Source organism: Microcebus murinus, chromosome 23 (assembly GCF_040939455.1).
Source record: "Microcebus murinus isolate Inina chromosome 23, M.murinus_Inina_mat1.0, whole genome shotgun sequence".
NCBI classification, from domain to species: domain Eukaryota; kingdom Metazoa; phylum Chordata; class Mammalia; order Primates; family Cheirogaleidae; genus Microcebus; species Microcebus murinus.
This window is the reverse complement of record NC_134126.1, coordinates 22,065,594-22,087,241: the sequence shown is the minus strand read 5'-3', so window position 1 is coordinate 22,087,241 and position 21,648 is coordinate 22,065,594. Positions and strand designations below refer to the sequence as shown.

General features: G+C 45.0%; 1 long non-coding RNA gene across 1 annotated transcript in view; it reads right to left on the bottom strand.

Annotated features, from left to right (window-relative positions):
• Window positions 1-296: 296 nt before the first annotated feature.
• Window positions 297-21,648, bottom strand: part of LOC105880522 (uncharacterized) — a 161,631-nt gene continuing 140,279 nt past the window's right edge. The window contains exon 3 of the long non-coding RNA XR_012914549.1: window positions 297-725. This is a non-coding gene — a long non-coding RNA (uncharacterized LOC105880522). The remainder of the gene's footprint in view (window positions 726-21,648) is intronic.

The window sequence follows — 21,648 nt, the reverse complement described above, 5'->3', positions numbered from 1 at the left end:
GACAATAGTATTCGCCTGCAAGGGGTTTTGTGGGAGTTAAATGAGATAATGCGTGTAAAGTGTGGAGCTCGATGCCTGGCACATACCGAGTGCTCAGTGCTGTTCCTGTCATAATTGTCACCATCACCGCTGCTCCTGTCAGGGATATTATTGAAACACAGCCAAACCGTGTGTTACTCAAGGGATAAATGACTATAGCTTGAAACCTTATCATTTGAAGTCATTAAATCTATAGAAAATTGGGATATAAAAGCAACATAAATAGGATTTGATAAATTTAAATCATTTTTTAATAAGACTGACTCATTTATCCTCATTTAACTGCCTTGGGGTGGTGGTGTTGGCAACTGCTTGGACAAATAGGAGTTTGTTCCGTAATTAGCAGACACTGATTAATGGCAGGAAAGGGGGAGGGGCAATTGATGAATAAGCCAACAGGGGCTTCTTGAGAGCTGGCTGTAAATCTATGTGATCTGCCCCAAAAATCAACAGCAGACAGCAAAGCGGTGGACAAGGACGTACAGCACCCAGCCCCACACATGCCCAGCCTCCTCCTGGTCATCCTCCATTTTTCCTGGCACCTTGATGGCATCTCTGGGTGCAGGTGAATCCCGGAAGCCCAGGCCCCTTCCACAGGTCTGACGTCTGGGTGGAAGGGAACGCTGCCCTCTTCTTGGAGAAAGCTTGCCCAGAGCTTGCCCCAGGACTGCTTCTCCAGGTCTCCCCTGGGGAAAAGGAGAAAGAAACTTCAGAGGCAAGTAACACAGATTGAGCTAAGCGGATGACCTACAGACTGTCAGTGATGGCACCTCCCCGCCCCCACCACTTAGAATTTGGCAGAAATTTCTAGTGAAGTGCAAAGTGACCGTGTCAGCAAGGACTACCCAAGGCTGGCCTGGGGCTGGTGGCCTGAACTTTGTCAGGGAGCCACCCGGAAATCTATCATTTCACCCAGGCCACCTTCCTCTTTTAGTGAGGCCAACTAGACACCAGAAACAAAATGTCTGATTGGAGAAGGCCCAGAAATACTCTTGGGTGCATTCTGACATCTTGGTGAACGTGTTCTGAGAAAGGAGCCTCACGATGCCCATAGCCCCATAGGATGGGGGCAGGTGCGTGCACTCCAGCGTTTGAGGTGGGGTGAGTCGTGTTTCAGCACTTCCTTTGGAAATCTGAAGCCCACAAGCCATATCTGGGTGAGAGTCGTCTTTTATTTGAGCTGTGCAATGAGTGAGCCACCTCCATAGTGTGAATTTGGAGACCAGGAAAGTCCTACTCCTCCGAAGAACACCCTTTCCTCAAGCATTTCTATCTCCAAATGGCCCTGCTCTGCTACAACATCTGCAGGCCCTAAACTTCTCTGATCTAAGCCCCTGAGATGACCCACATCTGCTCCACAGAGAAAGGCTATGGAAACAACAGGTGACAGATACATGGGTCAGTCCTGCTCTGACTTTTCCTCTGGAATGCCACTCCCCACCTTTATCTTCTCTTCCCAGTCTGCTGTTCTCCATGACCTTCGTCTGTCTCTGTCACCTGCTCCCTGTGCCTTCTTCCATCTCGGGGTCCCATACGGTGCCAGGTCATGTCTGGGCGCTCAGGGGGCTGCGTCCATGCCATGAAGAAATGAGCCAGGGAGGCGAGGAAGAATGTCCCCGGGCACATTGTCCGGCCCTCCTTTTCCAGAAGGAAACAGACGTGGGAAAGAAAAGACTGACTGTTAATCTTCTACCCAACGTCCAGCTCCACGGTAACCCTCTTTGTATTGCCACGGCGACCGGGTGGCAGAAAATATGGGCAAAAAATCACACATTTGCCTGGAAATCGTCTGCCTTTTATGTAGAAACATTCAAAACTGTCTTCATGTTTTAGTGCCTTACTTTCTCTCCCTCTCCCTGTATCCATTTCTATAATCCCTTCTCTCACGTGGCCCAACAGCTTAGCCAACCCCTCTGTCGCCGGGATGCCCTACAAAGACGTCTTTCTCCCCCTTCCCGCCATCCCCGCCTACTCCTTCCCCAGCTGTTCCCTCCGGGACAGGAGGCTCGGGCCTCCACAGCCACCGAGGCCACACACGTGTCTCAGGAGGAGAAATGACCAGGAACAGGAGACCAGGGGACGCATGCGCCGTACCGCTGGGGGACTGTGGCTTCACACGGGGCAGGAGTGGGCAGGAATGGAGGTTACTCACCTCCCTCCACGCAAGGAGCTGGGAGAAGTTGTCCTTGATGGGGAATTTTATTGGTTTGCATATTATCATTTGGGGAGCGCTGTTAATGAGTTGCCATCCTTCCAAATTAAAGCTTCAAGGTTGCGTTTGGGCACTAAAGAACTGCTGGCTGCACAAAGTGTCCCTGTTGGTGTGACAATTTCTCACGGTCAGGAAGTTGCACTGGGTGACCCAGGGACCAATGTCCTGCGATCCCCTCCCCTGATTGCTCAGGAGCATTTGACACAATGTACATTTCATCTGTCCTTTTAGAAGCCTTTTCTTCATTTGGTTTCCAGAAACCACAAGCTCCTGGTCACCTTCCTATGGCCCAGCGCACTCCTCCTCTGGCTAATCGCTAACAATGTGAATAACTCAGGGCTCAGTCCCTGGACCTCTTTTCTATCTACACTACCTGCCATTGTCCTCTCTCTCCCTCATGGATTTAAATGTCAGGTTGAATCACAAAAACATCTAATGATCACTCTTTTTCACCTACAACAATGATTTCAATGGTCTCACCTAATGCAATGTGGACCCCCAATCTCACATCTGTGTCTCCATCCCCTGACCTCTCCTTGAACTTCAGACTCATTTACTCAACTGCCTACGTGACACCTCCACTTGGATGTCTAATATGCACCTCCAGATGAACTAAAGAAGTTGAGAGCAGGACCCTAGACTTCACTGTCACGTTGGCTCCTCTCACCATCTTCCCCATCTCAGCTAAGGACAACCCTACTCTTTGGGTGGCTCTGATCAAAAACCCTAGCAGTCACCCTTGCTCCCTCTTTCTCTCACATGCTACAGATGTAAGTCTTGTTAGCTCTAACATCACTTCTCACATCTCCACTCCTACCATCCTAGGCCAAACTTCCTAGAGTTGTTTCCTAGATTGGTATAATGGCATCCTAACAGGTTTCTGCTTCTGTGCCTGGGCCCCTATAATCTGCTACCTGTACGGCAGTCCAGGTAGTCACTCCAAAGCAAAAATCACATCATGCCCTTCTCTCTACCCCAAATCCTCCAATGTCTTCCCATCATGATCAGAATAAATTGTAAAAGGTCTTACCCTGCTGATTTCCCAGCCCCTCCCTGCCTCTCTCATCCTCATCTCCTTAGCCTTCTTCACTCAGCTATAAACCAAAGCCTTTGTGCTTCCTGCTCCCTCTGCCTTGAACACTCCCACTCCACTCATTCACATCTCTGTTTAGATATCACCTCCTCTGGAAAGGCTTTCTCAGTAATGCTTATCCCTTCATCTTGCTTCATTTTACATACTGACCACATGATAGTATATTGTATAATAATTTGTTTATGTGTTTATTGTCTTTCTACCAACTAGAATCTAAGTTCTCCAAAGGCAAAGATTTTTGTTGGCTTGGCCAATGCTCTCTCCTAGTGCCTGGCACATAATAGATGCTCAGTAAATATATTTGGTAAGTGAATGAATGAACAAAGTGATGAATGAATGTGTCAGGCCCCAATCTTTGTACTTTATGAGGGCTCAATACACATTTGATGCTTGAGAACCTTGGGCCAACAGTTTAATAATGATATGGGATTATGATTGTAATGGAAAGTGAGTTCATAGTTTTTAGAATGGTTTCCTTAAATATGATAACTCCTAACTCCCTTCCCATCAGGACAGAGGATGCCAGAGCAAGAGGTCACTTCTTGCATTCCATTTTGTCCATCCAAAATATTAAGTCTTTGTTCTTCATGCAGTGACCATGACATCCTTAGTGCTGGCCATTGCAGCCATACCTACACAACCCCCCTCCCCAGTAATGATAAAAGTAATAACCAACTTTCATTAAGATCTTACGATGAACCAAGCATTGTTCTAAACTTTTTACATATATTATCTCATTTAGATGGCTTAACAATCCTATAAAAGCAGGTGCATATTTGATCTCCACACTTAAATGAGGAAACTGAGGCACAGAAGGGACTAAGTAACACTTCAAAATTCACATAGTTGATAAAAGGCCAAATGTCTCTGAGGTTTTCAGTTTGGGATGGGGTCTCTAAGGATGCTATGCATAGAAAATCTCACTGTCCCACCCTCACTCCTGTCCAGATTGCCCAAAGCTCTGAAGAATCCCATGAAGACAAGGACAATGTAGGATTAAGGGCATCCTACGTTGCAGTGAAAAAGACCCCGGGTCCTGGTACCTACTAAGGCCATGCGATTCCATCAAAAGTGTAACCAAGTCAGTGACACAATGGGGCTCTATCCCTCATCTGTTCTCTATGGGCCCTCTGCACCCTTCAGAGCTGGCCCTTCCCCAGCCCAGTTGAAAGACACGTGTTTGCCACACCTTCAACTGAACAACTGGAATCTAGGTACCAATCCATTGGCACTCAACCTCCCTTGTGAGCTCCACTCCATCTGGTAAGTGGGAGTCTTGATGGCCCCTGGTTCTCAACCCCTTCACCCTACAGGTAGTGCCTAAACAAAAATGCCTTCTGAAAACAATCACAGCATCTGCACTGCCAAGAAACAAGGAACACCCAGGCTCATGTGCTGATGGCCACCTCCTGGGGCCCTGGCAGTGGCTCCCACAGGCTGCCTGGAGGTTGCTGCTTCTCTCCAGGAATAACTGACAAGGCATGGGAACATTGCTCCCAGCAGGCCTCTGCCCCGTCCCCAGCAGCTCTGAGCCAGAAAGAAAGGAATGGGGAGAGGGAGGGAGGTCTCTCTAAGTAAGAGAGCAACTGAAAAGATAAATGGAATCCATTTCAAAAGGAGTTACAGGGCACCTGAAGAAGCAAGCCTCTGGAGTTGGAGCTAAGGCTCGGAAGCATCCATTAATATGCTTCACACCTGCCCTGCCTTTTTCCTGGACTCCCCAAATGCTTCCCGGACACCCCAGAGGCCCCTCATCACAGCTAGACAGGACTCCCTTCTGCAGCACCAAAAACAAAGACTGCCGACACGCAAATATCGTGTGCAGAAGCTGCTAGTCTAAACATGGATACAGATAGAGTTAAAGGCACACTTGTGGTGCAGGTTTCCAGAGAAAATGTGGACTAAAAAAGAAAAGGGAGAAATCGAGGAGCAGGAAAATATTAGCTTAAGACATCTCAACCTTACGCCCCAGGGAGAACCCGGTAGTAGAGGAAAGCTGCGGAGGGACTGAGATGTTCTTTTCACTGTCCTGCAAGGTAGCCAGGGCCAGCCACTGGCAGCCAGCTCACCATCAATGGGTTGCCCAGGTTGGAGTGACTCGTCTGTGCCCTGGGCTCTACCCCGCCACACGGATCATCCCCTGTACAATGACCTAGGACATTGGTGACCCCCGCCCGTGCTAATAACTGATGAACTGAATGACTTTCAGAAATCACAACATCTATCGTATTGATCTCCTCATATGTAACATCAGGCACTGAGAAAATGATTTCCCACGCAGTTCTAATATTCTGGATTTTAATAAGGGCTTATAGTGGGATATTATTCAGGAAAAGAAATGTCTTTGTTCATCGTGGAATGGTTGCTGGCAATTTCCACAAAAATAAGCAGTGGAGTCTCCCATATAACCTGGCTGTTAAATTTTAATCAAAGCCTGTGAACTGAAAATAATAAAAATATGTGATCAGGATGGGGCTAATTATATATAAATTTTATCATTACCCAGATATGTTCACCATGGTTCATGAGATGACTGACATGTGATCATCTGACTGGTCAATTTTAAAAGAATTTACTAAGAATTAACTAGTTGCCAAGGACCATGATAGGCACATTGAAGAAAACTAATAATAATATATTGTCTACATCCTTAGCAGCAAAAAAAGATAGATCTGTAAAAATAAATCTAGAAACTAATATAAAAAGTTTAGAATCACACTATAATTTTTAAAGCTGAAGATCTGGCTACTGTCCATTGCAATGTTGGCCAAGTATAGTCCTCCAGCTAATGCTAAACCTCTGAAGTACAAACAGAAATGGGCAATATTGTTATCACTAAATTCTACCACTGAAGATGAGTCATCGCTGGCTCCGTGCAAAGGGACATAGAATATTTACCTTAACCCAATTATCAAACAAATTTTCTTTAGGGAAGGTCTGGCCTTTCTCCATAAGATAATGCTAAGGTTGGTCATTTTAGTTTCAACAGCATATAGACTTAAGATTTTAGCCACAACAATCTTGTAGACAGAGCTGCCTAGAAAATTTATGGGATCCAGTGCGACATGAAAATGTGGGGTTTCTTGTTCAAAAAGTACTAAGAATTTCAAGACAGCAAAAGCAGAACATTAAACCAAGTGTGGAACCCTTCTAAGTGGTGGAGCCTTTGCTACTGTACGGATCACACACGCATGTAGCCTGCTCATGGATGTTCTAGAATTAACCATGGCTGACACTTAATGAGCATTTACTGTCTGCTGAACACAGTTCTCAAACCTTTACATGTATTAACTCATTTAATTCTCAGAACAACCCTCAGAGGGAAGGGTTGCTATTATATCCTACCTACAGTAAGGAAACTGAGGCATGGAAGAGTTTAAGCCTCTTACCCAGGGATCCATGGACATGGGCTAGAGCCAGGATTTGAGTCTGGGCAGTCTGAGTTTAGGTCGTATCACAGTGCGACACTACACAGCTCCTAGTAATCTTCTCCAAGACTGAGTCTGGAAATTATACTGACAGACTTCCATTCTGCAGAGTCTTTTAATTTTCTTCTGTTCTAAAATTAACACTGGGCTTGAGCAACTCTGAGGTTGTCTCAGTTCCAGGGACCTGCAATGACTGGGGCCTTCTACATGGGTGCTACTGGACGTACATGGGCAAAGCAGAATACGTGTGAACACAGAGAGCTGGGAACAGTTGTCCACAGACCTCCCGCATGTCACAGACCCCCAGAGTCAAAGCCTGCTGAAGCTTGACAGCTACGGCTATGGGGAAAGTGGCTTGGACCAAGAAAGCCCACCAGGCACCAATTATGGAAAACAGTTTTATGCTGGAAGGATGAGGTCTCTGGGCAGAACCGGGCTTGCCTGCAATGATGTTGACCTCCAGCTCATGGCTGTGACCTTGCTCCTGGGAAGGTCCCGGGAGAGGGACTGCCTTCCCCCTAGAAGGCTGTGAGTCAGCCGCACAGCGGACAATGAATGGCAGTGTTCTTGGAGGGAAGAACGCCAGGCAGCGGGCCCTCTGCTTTACAGAACTGGGGCCTCCCCAACTTCAGCGGGGTGTAAGGGTCACCTGAGTTTTTGTTTTTTAAATGCAGGCTCCTAGCTCACTTTGGAACAAGTCTTCCAGGATTTCTGATGCAGGTGGCCCATTCTCGGGAATGAGAATCGTCATTGAATTGAATGGCCTTAACACAATGAGAACGTTCCCAGGGGAGGGGGGGCGACTGCTCCCCACTGTCCCCCCCCACTCCAGAGCCATCCGCAGCACCCCCGCCAGGAGAGCCGACGCCAGGCAGACGGTGCACCTAGAGGAGGACATGCAGCCCGAGACTTCCGCGTGGACGGGAGAGCCCAAGGTCAATGTTTTAACTTTGGCTATTGATCTTAATCCATAGTTTTGCTCATACTGGAATATAAGCTGTGTCCCCCCACCGTGACCTGCCCTCCACAAAACGCTGAGCGTTCCCTGGGCAAACGTTTGTCCTTATAAATGCTTCTAAGTCTCCTCTTTCTCTTTCCACCTGCTGGTTCTTCTAAATCCCAGTTGGCTTGTAAGGCTCTAATTTTGAGGAATTTCCATTTTTTCCAAAATGGATCAGAGTCAGCAAACACAGTGGATGAAACAGACTTGGAGAGCATTCCGGCCGGCATGTTCACTCAATAGACAGGGAAGTAAAAGCCCGAGGAGGCCAGACGGCGGACTCGAGTGACGTCGAGTGGGGTCCACACTGGCGTGCACGTGAGCAGACCCCGACACGCAGGGTTCACGGGGCCCAAAGGATGTCCCTTCTCCCTGCAGTGGCCACTCACACCAAGTAAGCTGACACCACCGCAGGGCATGTCTAGACTCTCTTCACTGGATTTCCCATTAAAATGATGCCAGAAACAGTTTCGTTTTATTTTTTATTTTTTTTAAATCCCTGGAAATGAATGGATATCTCATATAGCAAGAATACAGCCAGGGGGCCGCAAAAGTCCGCTGTGCACATATATATAAAAAAAAAAGTTATAAATAAACAGAATGATCAGAAACCAGATTAAACTTCCAAGTTGAAGATGAGAAGTGGAGGATGAAAGAGCTGACCTGCTTCTAACTAGCAGGGCGCTGGCTCCATTGTATAATCCTCTCCCGGATGCGCAGCATTTTAGTTCATACGATTGTGAACTTTCAGAACTGAAAGAGATCCGAGAGGTCAGAGGTTGCCTCGGCCACTCCCCCGTCTCGGGGATAATGAAACTGAAGCTCAGAGAGATGAGGACACTTGCCCGGGGTCACACAGCTCACGGGGTTAATCAGCCAGAGCTATTCTTCCAGCCACTGACGGAACCACAATGGATGGGTTATTCGGTCCCTGGCAAAGAAAACTTCTTACCTAACAGTTTGATATCTGTCCTATATGGTATAAAAAATTTCAAACAGATCACCTAGTAGGGAAATGTAATCACGGTTTTTAATTACCATAAAGGCCCTGAGACATTTTCGTTGTTGTTGTTATATTACTTCTATACAGTGTAAATCAATTAGGCACCACGGGCTGGTGGGTGCGAAGAGTGGCGGTCACTCACTGGACAGATAATTGCTCTGTTGCTGAGATTAACACCTTATCATGCTATTAGGACCGCTTATGAATCTTGTAGTCCTGACGAAGCCTACAATTTAGGGACTATCCATTCCAGCTGTCTCCCTTTCTGCAGCCTCCTACATGCAAACAATTGTTGCAATAAGTGCTGCATTTAATTAAAGGCCCTCACCATGTCAGGGCTACAGTCACGGGAAAAGACAAGAGACCTCATTTATTTAAAAAAAAAAAAAAAGCACCTCTTGCTGGTGATTAGTTATTAATAGCTTTAAAGCAATCAGGGTTAGAGTCAGGCAGGCCACCAAAGAAGGGTAAGATATTGATGACTGTGGAATCAGAAATTGGAGAATACATATATAGCTCTGCTTTTATGAGTCAGTGTAGTCACAGATGAAAAATACAACCCCGGGTTTCTTCTCACTTTAAAGGGTCACATCTTCAAAGATTGGAGTTCTCTGCCTCTTCCCAAAAAGTCCAACCAAGCATGTCCCCCTGACTGTGATTAACCACCAGATCCTTCTGCGAGCAGTCAGAAACCGGTGATTGGGTAAAGCATGGATGGAGGCGTTCAGATTGGTTTGTTCTGCCCGAGCAAAGAGAGAACTCCATCTCCGATGTAGCTCTGGTTTTATTTTAACAAAGGCAAGCTTTTCCCGGGACCACTTCTTACCAGAATAGGAGACACCCCCTACCGCACCCCCTCCCCCCCCCAAAAAAAAGTCAAACAGGCAACAAATAATTTTACCATTACCAGGTAATATGTGTTAATTGCTCAGTTTATATACTCAGAATGACATACCATTAGAGACTGTGTATGCATTGTAACTAGAGCATTAATAAATTTAAAATGTGCCTATTAGGGTGACAGCTTTGGAGGTGCAAAGGAATAACAGTTATCACTTGGCAGAAGCTGCTCTCACCCCATCTGCCGAGACTTTGCATACATTTTCAGCTTCCTGAGCAATGATTAGGCCTGTCAGAACCTCTTTAACCTTCTAACTGCTGGTCCCCACTGGCCGTAATTAGAGACTAATGAATTCAGAAGATGCAGGCCGTGAGGAAAACTGCCTTGACAGTTTGTGTACAAATTAAGCCCCAATTACTTCATGCATCTTTTGCATCGCTGATACAAGTCTCTGTTATTATTTTTGAATATGGTCATTTTAGCAGAAACGAAGAACTTGGCTAATGTATTTTGTCATTTTTATGGCTCATCATAAAGAAAAAACATACTGGGCGGGTCATGAATATGTGAAATAAACTACCGCAGATTATAAAAAGAAATTAATTTTCCTCTTGGGAATACCCTACCACCTTTTTATACTCCCCGCTGGATATACTTATTAATATGCTTGTTTTTATTCAGATAATATCTGCCGTCGAAGGAGCCTGATGAACTAGCAGGTTGTTTGGTTTAGGTTTAGACCCAAGTAAAAAGCCTGTGGAAGCAAGATGCTTTTTCTTTGCTGATCCTGGTATAAAGATGCTTAGAGAATATTGTCAGGAACTCTTTGTTCTCTGCCCTTACCTGCTCTTCCAGCCTCCGTGGCCACAGCAAAAAGTTTGTCACTCCAAGAGGCATGACTTTTAAGCCACAATACTAAGGCACAGTGTCACATTCTTTTAAAACTTCTTGAAATGATATGGAGTCTTGTCTTAGCCCTCACTGGTCAGCCCAACCAGATGTCCAATATCAGTCGTTGGAGGGACCCCTTCCCCTACTCCATGGGGTTGCACAAGAATCCTGGCTTAGAGGTTTCCAGAAAGCCAGGAGTGGGCAGGCATGTCTGCAGGATGGTCATCACCTTTGCAGCTATTTCTTCAGCTAGAAGATGCTGCTGTCGAGAGCGGGTCCTGCCATCTGTCTTGGTCCCTGCTGCTCCGAGTAGCACAGAGATCCCTTTTCTCATGGTCCCTCCCCATGGAGGACCAGTCTCCTGTAGCCACCCTCCACTGAAGTCCCTGCATGCCGGGGCACTCCTGTCCCTGCTCCACAGCAGCCTCAGGACAAGTTAGAATTCTCCATTCTGTCTGGCCACCTTCACCTCCCAAACTCAAAGCACCGCCCTTCATTCCCCCCTGTGTCCTCATTCCTAGAACCCAGGCATATGTTACCTTACATGGCAAGAATGACTTTGCAGAGATGATTAACTTAAGGGTCTTGAGATGGGGAGATTATCAAGGCAGGCTCGATCTAATCACAAGCTCCTTAGGAGAGGAAGACAGAGGGTTACAGTCAGTAGATGGAACTGAGATGATGACAGAAGCAAGAGGTTGGAGTGGTGTAAGAAGGACCACGAGCTGAGGAATGCAGGAAGCCTCTAGAAAAGTGGAAGAAGTCCAGGCAATGAATTCTCCCCTGAAGTCTCCAGAAGGAACCAGCCCTGCTAACACCTTGATTTTCGACTTCTGATGTCCAGAACTGTAAGAAAATAAATGCTGTCTTAAGCCACCAAGTTTGTGGTCATTTGTTACGGTGGCAATAGGAAACTAATGCACCTTCTCCTATGGAAACATAAAGGTTTCTGTTTGTATTATAATAATAATTACTCCAACAATGATAAGTAATCTAATAATTTATTTTGTATAAATTATTATACTCTCTGTATTCTGATCTCTAAGGTTGAAACCATAAGCTATCTTCCTGAGGTTGTGATGAGAATTAAGGGAATTAAAGAACTGATTTGATATGTGGAATAAAGTAGATATGCACTAAAATGTGGACAAAGTACAGCTCGAAACTGAGTCTTATTATGAATACAAGGCCCAGATCCCACAGCTAGATCCCACAATGGGGTCTGGATGCAGGCTGCAGCCTACGCATTCCTGAATGACAGGAAGCGATAGTCTGTGTCCGGTGGATTTGACCTTGACCTACCTACTTACTGTCTTAGGCCCTGACCTCTGTGACCCAGACCCATATATTTGGTCTCTGATCTCATCTCCAAGTCTCCTCCTCAGTCAAAACTTACCTGGGCCGCAAGTTTAGTGAGCAAGTTTCTGGCCCTTGAGTAGATCTGAAGTTATAGTGAAACTACCTACTGTGCTGGCTTCGTCTTGGGATTGGGTATCTGAGTAAGCACTTAGACCTTAGGAGGAAGAAGCTTTATTTCTACTTGCTTGCCCTGCTGAGAATTCCTGTTCCAGGACCAGAAGCACATCCTCAACCCAACCCATTGACTAGGGCCATGAGCCCCCACCTTGCGTCTGCCCGTCTCTTTCTGGGGCATCATCCTTCCTCTCCACGCCCAGACTGAACCACAGCATCAGCCATCATTGGACAGATTCTTCACCAAAGATCAAAAGCCAGCTTGGCTGGTACAATTTGATCCACACCTTCATGCCTGCTGTCCTACCACTGAATTATCATCCTCTCCAGACCCACCTGGGTAACAGAGTCCATCTCCCTTGCAGCAAGTCCCCAGGTCTCCTATGGACACTCCTCTCCTCGGTGCTGGGTTGCCATCAGCACATCATAAAAGCTGGCTCTGAGTTCTAGGGAGTAAAGAGAAAGGCTAACTAAAGAACTGGGCCGTGGCTTAAACACTGACTTAGAAACTCATTCCGTTAGAGTGACTTATTAAAAAGCAATACTTAGAAAAAAGCATAATATTCATGTCTTTGACACTATTGCTTTCGAGTGATTTTTTTTTCCAGTCATGCGTTTTGAGTTTGGTTCACCAAAGAATAGACACAGTCTAGGGGGAAATGGTGCCCAGAATCCTGGCCGGCAGTGACAAGGCATGGGCCGCTACAACAGGAGGCCTTCTCATGGACCTGCTTTCCCTGTCCCCCTGATGTGGCCACGGCCTGACACAATGGTGATGAGAAATATCAGAGTCTGGTAGGGGCAGGATCAAAAAGCATCTCTCCAGCCCTCTTCAGACAAGCTTTGGGGGGCTAAAGAGAAGAGGAAAACTAAACTGACAGTGGCTGGAGCTGTGTTTCAGGTTCCCAGGACCCCAGGTTGGGAAATTGTGTCCCAGAAAGGCCAAGTTTTGACCATGTTTCCCCCTGTGTTATGAAGACATGGCAGGCCCCCACTAAATATCCGATGCTTCAGCAACGATTCGAGTCATTCCTTGTATAACGCCTTCGTGGCGATGGTCTTGAAATGAACTTCAAGAAGTGATACCATGGGCTGGGGTCAGAAAATCATACCCCAGGGATGCCCAGAGCCCCAGGTTGTTGTATGGTCTCCAGTAAGCCAGGTGTGATACCTTCGTTCTCCCTCCTAGGGAAGCGACAATCATTCTAGAGCGTTCCTATTCCAATGGTGGATCATTCATGGTCTGGTAAACTGACGTTCACTCAACCATGGATGACATCCCAGGGTAACGCACCCTCCCTGCTGTCAGGAAGGGTTTCTTTTCGTGTGTGTTCAATTCTGCATCCTCCACTTGTGGGCGCTGAGATGTGCCCCCATTCATTCAGCACAGGGTCTCTGTATTTCAGAGGACATTCTGTGACCCTATATGTAAGAATATGTATGTGGATGCCAGGTAAACAATTTAGGGTGCAAAGGGGAGATACACCCAACCCTGCCACTCCCTGGCACCACTCTGCACAGAAGCATCACCCAATGCCAGAGCTAAAGGAGCACATGGTAGGGGACAGCCCGCAGGTGGCAGGCAGAGCCACAGAATCTCCTTCTGTCTCAGCCCCTGGAGGCAGGATGAGTCAGGGTAGCCCACTACTGCAAGGGTGGGGTGGGGGGCTTTTGAGTCTCATTCACGTTATATTCATTTTTTTAGAACATACCACGCGACTTGCCTTAGAAAGGCTCATTCATTTTCTGGATTTGCTTCTGAAGTTAGGATCAAATTACCAATTCCTCTTTCAAGGGGAAAATGTTAATTTTATCTTAAATGAGGTTAAATCGATTAAAGTGTGATAAGCCCATAATGGTTTATTATGAAAAAGCAAAGAACGTTCACCGCAGTGCCAGGGCGGGCTGGGACCTCACTCTGGTGTCCCGTAACTGGCGGGCACAGGGGCGTCCTGTCGGGCACTGTCCGAGCCCAGTTCCTGTTAGCGCTATAAAAGTCTCTTTATCTCACTAAAAGCATTCTCCCTCTTCATCTGGGTGTCTCTCCAGAGTGCCTGGTTTACTTATAGTAACGTCTTCAAAAGACATTGCAAAATCAAAGTAAATTGTCCCCTTAACAGTGAACATATTCCTATTGATTAAAATGTATTTCTAGCACTATATAAAACATAGTCTTAAATAGTTAATTTCTAAAGGGCTCCCTTCCATAAGGCCCTGGTGACACACGCACACATACACACACGTCCAGGGTAAACTGGTTTCCTAAAACCGAGTAGGTCATTTTTACAACACTGCTGCCTTCAGACTTCAGGCTTCCTAAAGATAAGGAGTATTTTCTGAGCTCTGTGTTTGGTGCAGAACCGAGTTCAGTGAGACTATGCAAGGATTCATCACCCACTCAGTGCCTATGCAGGACCGGGGAGATGGCAGCATGGGGACACAGTCTCTCCTGTCCTTTACATTGGGGTGAGCTGGGGAGATAAGAAACAGACCATAAGGAAGCAAATAAGAAAATACCAGGTGCTAAGAAAAGACGATGCGTAGTGAGTGAATGTACGGAGAGCGCCACTTCATATCAGGGTTCAGAAAAGTCCTCTCAAACACAAAAGTAAATTAAAAATGTAATTGGTGTCCATGGGACAAGAAGGGGCTGTTCGTGTAAATGCCTGGAGCAGGAGCATCCTAGGAAAAGCCAACAAGCAGCGTGCCCAGGGCAGGACACGCTTGGAATGCAGAGGGGCCAGGGCAAAGCCCGTGTGGCTGAGGTCTCACGAATGGCGAGGAAAGTTTGGGAAAGGAAGTCACAGAGGTGGGCAGGAGCCAGATCACGGGCAGCCTTTTGGGTCTTGAACATGTTTGGAGTTTTGAAAGGTAATAGAAGCTGTTAGATGTCTTCAAGAGGGAAGTGACATCATCTGCTTTATGTTTTTAAAGATGGCCCCAATGACTACGTAGGGCATGGTGGGCAGGTAAGAGGAGGAAGAGAGCAATCAGGTAGGAGGCTGCTGGGGAAGTCATACCGGGGTTCAGAGACAACTTTGCCTGGAAGGACAGCTGAGCAGTAGTAGCACCTGCACAGACATCCCTCAAGAAATCCAGGGAAAGGCTTTCTGCACAGTGGAACAGCATGAGCAGAGGCAGGATGGCATGGAAGAGGACCACAAGCTCATTGAGCCTGAGAGCTTAGTATATCTGGAGAAAAAGATGTCAACACAGGAAAAAAAAAAAAAAAAGGATAGCACAATAGGACCAAAACATGCCAAGCACACAGGAGTCATCTTAACAAGAAACTAAAAAATGGAAAGGTTTTATAAAAAAAGACAAGAATGAGTATAGGCACACATTTGGATGGGCAAATTCAACTAAGTAAAAAATATCAATTCTCCCCAAATTATTTTATAAATGTAATGCAACCCAAATTCCAAATGGTGTTTTTGAATGAAGAACTTAGCAAAAATGTTCTAAACTTCCTGTGGAGGAATATGTGAAAATAATGAAGATACACATACCCACAGTTAAATGTGTTATGAGCCATGATGTATATTAGCAGGCACAGGAAGAGCCTGTAGACTCTACGTCTCCTTCCTCTTCATCCCCCTCCTCCATCTCACCCCTGCCCACATCAACTCCACTGGATATTATAAGCTAAAGAGTAACTGTCCTCTCGCACATAACCCTATACCACTGTGACCATGTAAATAAGTATGGCTTATATAGGGATATATATATTATTGAAATGAAAGGTTTACAATAATATTTATTCTTGCTGCATGACACTCACATTTATATTTTTGATTCTATTTTATTCCACTCTATGCAACTCTGTTTGGCTAAGAAATTATACATGGTCAGAACCCTCTTAATTGATCTCATAGCTCACTAATATGTCAGGACCCACAGTTTAGAAACCTCTGCCCTCAGGCCCTGTCTCTTTCTTCCTCCCTCTAAAGTGACCTCAGCCAGCAGCCCCTTGGGCTGAATATTTCACCCACTTGGCTTAAATATAAGTGCAGAAAGTGCTTTCTTTAGGTTTCCTTCTAGCCTGAGAATGGAGAGAACAATTAAATCTCAACCCTCACCTCAACCGGTTGGGAAATCAAGGATGAGAAGTGGAATTTAGGGTCGGTTTGTTTTTTCTAATGCTGAGTATGATTAACTAAAGCTCCCCCCCCCCACAGTGCCTCCTAGGGGGTCCCAGGTCCCACCTCTGCTGTGGTTGGCTTTTCTCTTCCACCTGGTAGGCCCATTCAGCTCTTCTGTTCCAACAGCCCAGTTTTTGTTTTTTTTTTAAATAGAAGGGGGATTAAAGAACATATTCAATCTCATTGCACAGAAGACAGTAATCCTCCAAGGCAAGATACTTGTTTTTAACTGCATGGAACTAAAGTACCTTCCAAAAAAAAAGAAATCCAAGCTACAATTCTGTTCTTGCTATAAAAATTTAAAATCACATTGATTACCCATCTGGCATATTTCCTAATTATGCATCTCTTAGTAGACTAGTACCCTCTTCAGAAGCAAAACAGTAAATATACAAAGGGAAACATGATTAATAATTTCTTTTTGTTCTGTCTTTCAGCACAGGTCCCTGCTCGTTGATGCTTTCCACTGAAAATGTTTGCTGACTCTACCCAAAGACAGGCGTGATGAACTGTCCCCTGACTGTCCCTTCAAGAAACAAGAGGGAGCAGAATTTACTTTGTAGCAAAAAGGCATTGGTAGAGCAGGCACCCTGGATTGGTTTTTATCTTTACTGCTGTGTGCTCGGGGACACATTTTACTAAGTTAACTTTTACCTCTATCCTATCATGCATCAGTTAATTTCAGTTTTGCTTCAACAAATCGGTTCTCTGGATAATCAGGTGAATACATTTGGTTGAACAAGCTACCCTGCTTATGCTGAAGATAAAATACTATTTCTTAAGATGTAGGCTCATTGTTCCAGAAAATCTGATATCCTACTCGATGAATTATGTGCACTCAATCAAAACTGCATGGAGAACCCTGTGAATGGCTAGCAATTTATCTTTCCTGTTTTGCGATCATTTTCTTCACACTTTTGCCTCTTTTTGGCATCCTTTCCACAACAACCTGCAGGAACCCATATGTGCGCTTGATACCTTCAAAAGGAAAGTCATTAGTTTCCTAGTATAAATTAATTTTGTGTGCAAGTTCTATCATGAAAACTTTAAAATATGTGTTCCTTGATGAAGTGCATAAAAAGAACAATCAGGCCACTGTTAGTGACCTATTCAATAGCCATGCCTACATTCTTCCTGGAAAACAGAACCCCAGTATTCTTTGGCTTGGCAATATGACTAACTAAATATTTGTTTCCCCAGAATCCTTTGAGCTTGAGTGACCATGTGATATATTTCAGACCAACAAGACCTATGCAGAAGTCAACTGAAAGTTTTCAAGAAAGCCTTTATTTTCTTGATTTGGGGAGACAGATATGGCAGGCACTGCCCTCTCATCTTCTTGATGTGAGCAAAAATGTGATGTCTGGAGCTGAAGCAGCCTTCTTTACATCATGAGGCAAACAGCAAGAAAATCACAAAGACGTTGGCTCTGAGATCTCAACCACTAAACCCACACTGGCAGCCCACTGCCTTCAGACTTGTATTTTCATGAGAAAAATGAAATTGTATTTGTTTATGCCATTGGTGAGTAAGAAATTTTGTTACTTGCATCTTAACTGAGATGCAGGCAAGATTTCATATTAAGTTCTCAAGCCTGAAGATTCTGCGGTAATGCCCCAGGGGCTGGTACGGAGGAACAAGCAAAGGCTAAGCTGGTAGGAGAAATCCCCCCTTATTGGAACCAAATTTCCTCAGACTCACTCATTTTTCATCTTATATATTGAGATTCTAAGCAAGGATTTATTTGAGAAAAATTAATTCTTCTGTTAAAACTCTGTGTTTACAACCACTGAATCAAATGCCCTTTTAAGCAGAAGATTTGTTGGCTTTATTACAGAAAGTAATTGAAATAAAGTAATCATTTATGATGGTATTTTAGCAATATGGTGTCTGTAAGAGGAAGGCATTATGATAAGAAAAATCTAGCCTGAATCCTCTGTGACTATATCACTCTCTCTCTCATCCCATATGGCCTGTTCTGAGTACCAACTTGATATCATATAAATTTTCCAATTAGGTTGGTTGGTTGTTCTACCAAGAGAGGGCCCATGTAATCCTATATCTTAACTGAGTGCCAGGAATCAAAGCCTGTGTAGGAGGTAAAATCAGAGAACTATAGGATGTTTTAAAATTATTAATACTCTGGGAGGCTGAGGCAGGCAGATTGTTTGAGCTCAGGAGTTCGAGACCAGCTTGAGCAAGAGCGAGACCCTGTCTCTACTAAAAGAAAAAATAGAAAGAAATTAGCTGGACAACTAAAAGTATATATATATATATATATATATATATATATATATATATATATATATAAATTAGCCGGGTATGGTGGCATGTGCCTGTAGTCTCAGCTACTTGGGAGGCTGAGCCCAGGAGTTTGAGGTTGCTGTGAGCTAGGCTGACGCCATGGCACTCACTCTAGCCTGGGCAACAGAGTGAGACTCTGTCTCAAAAAAATTATTAATAATAACAGAAACTCCACAAGAGGATGATGCACAGAAGTGAAGGGGCATCTATCTGCTTTTGCGTCTCTCTTCTGAGTGGCCCTGGCCCTGGGGGAAGGCTAGGATTGTTGGAAGTCTTAGACCAACATTCTGATGAATGTGGTTCGGTCCTGAAAGGATTTGAGGCGTATTTTATGTAATAGTGATGTCTTGAAATGGTTTGCATACCCTGAATTTTGGTATGTAGACTTGCCCTTTAAATTCATTATGGGCTGTCACACATTAAAAACAAAAAAAATTGTTTGAGAATGAGAATAATGCCCATCCACCTCTCCTCATCTCTTACATGCACACCCTCCCCCACTTTGAAACCTCAGTCCTCCTGCAAGGTCAATGTCATTGTGCTCACCACACTTCCAGTCTTCTCGGACATTCATTATCATAGAGTATGGGCTTTGGAACTAAGGGAGCCTGGCTTTCATCCCAGGTGGGCTACTTATTGCCTTTGTGACCTTACGCTAGTTACTTAACTTCTCTGTGCTTCATAAGAATAGTCCCTACCTGGTAGGGCTATTGTGAGGTTTAGATAACTTAAAATATATAAAGAGCCTAGAACAGTTCCTGGAACACAGTAAGTGGTATGACCAAGTTTCATCTCCCTACTGGCAAATAGGGATAAAGGTACCCCCACGCAATTAACAGTGGACAATAGCAAGTGGACAATAAATTGACTAAGTAACTCACTGGCAGCCCATGCACTTTCCCCCACTAGAAATGCTGCTCACCTAGGTTCTGCCAGCTCCGAGCTTCCTAGCACCTTAGATCCTGCATCATTCAAACTTCCTTTCTGAAGTCTTCTTTAGCTTCCGTGCTCCATCCTGTCTTCTCCTGTTACAAATAACAATTATTAATATCAGCACCTTGCAATTTAATACCAAATCGTAAGTTGCCTTTTATCCTTCCTTATCACTTCTCAATCTTCTTATCAAAACTTTCAGCTTCATAAGTGCAAAGATTCATTCTTCTACACGTCTTCACACACTTTAGTATATTGTTCAGTACTGGGCATGTAGTAAGTGCTTACTTGTGCATTGCTCTACTCATCTTTACTGTGAGTTTCCATTTTTATATGCGTATATGGAGTTTGTTTCAAAACAGGTTATATCTATAGTGCAGCAAAGTACCAGAAAAAGCATCCACATGATCTCACCTAAACTAGGATTGGGCATAAACCCACTATCCGTGGAAACTTGGAAAGGGTTTCCTCCTTCTATAATGCTGCAGGAAGACATGTTTTATACTCCTAAAACAGAAAAAAAAAAGAATGAGGCTGTATCCTCTTGATCTAACTTCATCAATTGGTTTTCCCCCTTCCCCTAGGTCTTACCATGGCCAAATTCAAGAAACAGATGTTTGCATAAAAAAATCTCCCTGGAGTCAGCGTGGCTGTTTATCCAATTTTCACCCTGCCATCCAGACTTAGGTTATGTCCAACAAAGCCCAAACAACAAGTTGGAATGTACGAACTTCAGCCTGGGGAAGAGGTCAAGGAGAGGTGAGATGGCCCCATGTCAGGGATGCTGGAGAGGAGATCTCACCATGATGCTAAGTGAAACAAGAGAGTTTCTTTTCCCACTAAGACAAAACTTCTTTTCCCAGCTCAGAATTCACAATCCTATGAGCCCTACTGTTTTCTACATGAAGATAGTCTTTGGGCTGTCTCTCTCTGCTGTTATCACTCCTTTATGGTCTCCCAACGTGAAAAGGAATGCTTAAATTGTTCTGAGCATGGTAGCTCCACAAAGCCATTCCATGGTGGCGATCTGAGTGTGTATATTTCTCTGTTTTTGATTCCCCTGTTGAGTTGAATTTGTCTGTTGTGATTGTCACATGAGCTGTGGGTGACTGCATCCATAAAGATGATGGCTCTGTCTTGGTGATCTACAAATCAGTTAAGTTTGTCTATTTCAACTTCCCTCCTCCGACATTACCATAACAAGTTGTACGTGAAACACGAGGAGCGGAGGAGCTGCTTCTTAATGTAATTTACAACATCTCAGAGGTGAGAATTGAAAGCCCGGCTCTGATTGCAACATCTGCTCTGAACAAGAGCATCAAGGGACCCGCCATCAGATTTTTTTTTGTCTTAAGGATGATCACCATGTATGTTCACAAATAAAAACGTGAAGCGTTCTGACAGCCAAGCAAACCGTGAAGAATTAAACCTCCCAAACAGGAAAACACACTGCAACATCCTTGTTACTACTCATTTGAGAAAACTCCTTCATTCTGAGCCTCTCCACTTCTTCTCACCATCCCCCACCGTCTTCCCATCCCTGGTCAGGTTTATCGCCCATAGACATGTTTCTGCACAGGGGCGAGATTCCACTTGGAGAGGGAATGAATGGCCTAGTTTTTAAGGAATCAGTTTCTTAATGGTAAAATCAGACTTTTCCAGCAAAGATGCTTGAGGCAGTGTGTTCAGTAGCAGGCAAGGGAAGTTTATAAAATAAACTCCCTGGGCAGAAGTTTTCAATGACTCACCAATGCCCTTCCAAATCACATCCTTTGGAATTTCAGTCCCCCTGTTTTCTGGCCTCAGTCTACCCTCCTTACCGCAATTACTGCTGTATTTACAGTGAGCTGCAGACAGCCTAGGCCAGCCTGTGTTTCCTGATCACTTTTATCTTCATGTTCTTCCCCCACTGCTTTGCTCATGCCAGTCTCTCCTCTGGAAATCCTCTCCTCACGCCATCGGTCGCCAAAACCTGCCTCCCTCTCGTCCCAACTCAAGGGCTCTGTTCTCAGGAGGGCTCCTGGTCATCGGGCTGGATATGACCGTTCTCTTCCTTGCAGTCTCATAGAGGCTTGTGTTTAGCACATGCCACATTCTGCCTGAGGTTATAGACAACACCCCCTGCGATGTCGTGGTCTCCAGGGGAATATCCCATAGCGGATGAGTACAAAACACAGCCAGGCTGCCTCACACGTGACAAACCATCCATGCATATATGACTTGGTAGACTGACTCCCTTACTGAGCGTATTGGGAAGACAGGAAAGGTGTCAGCAAAGGGTCTGCCTCC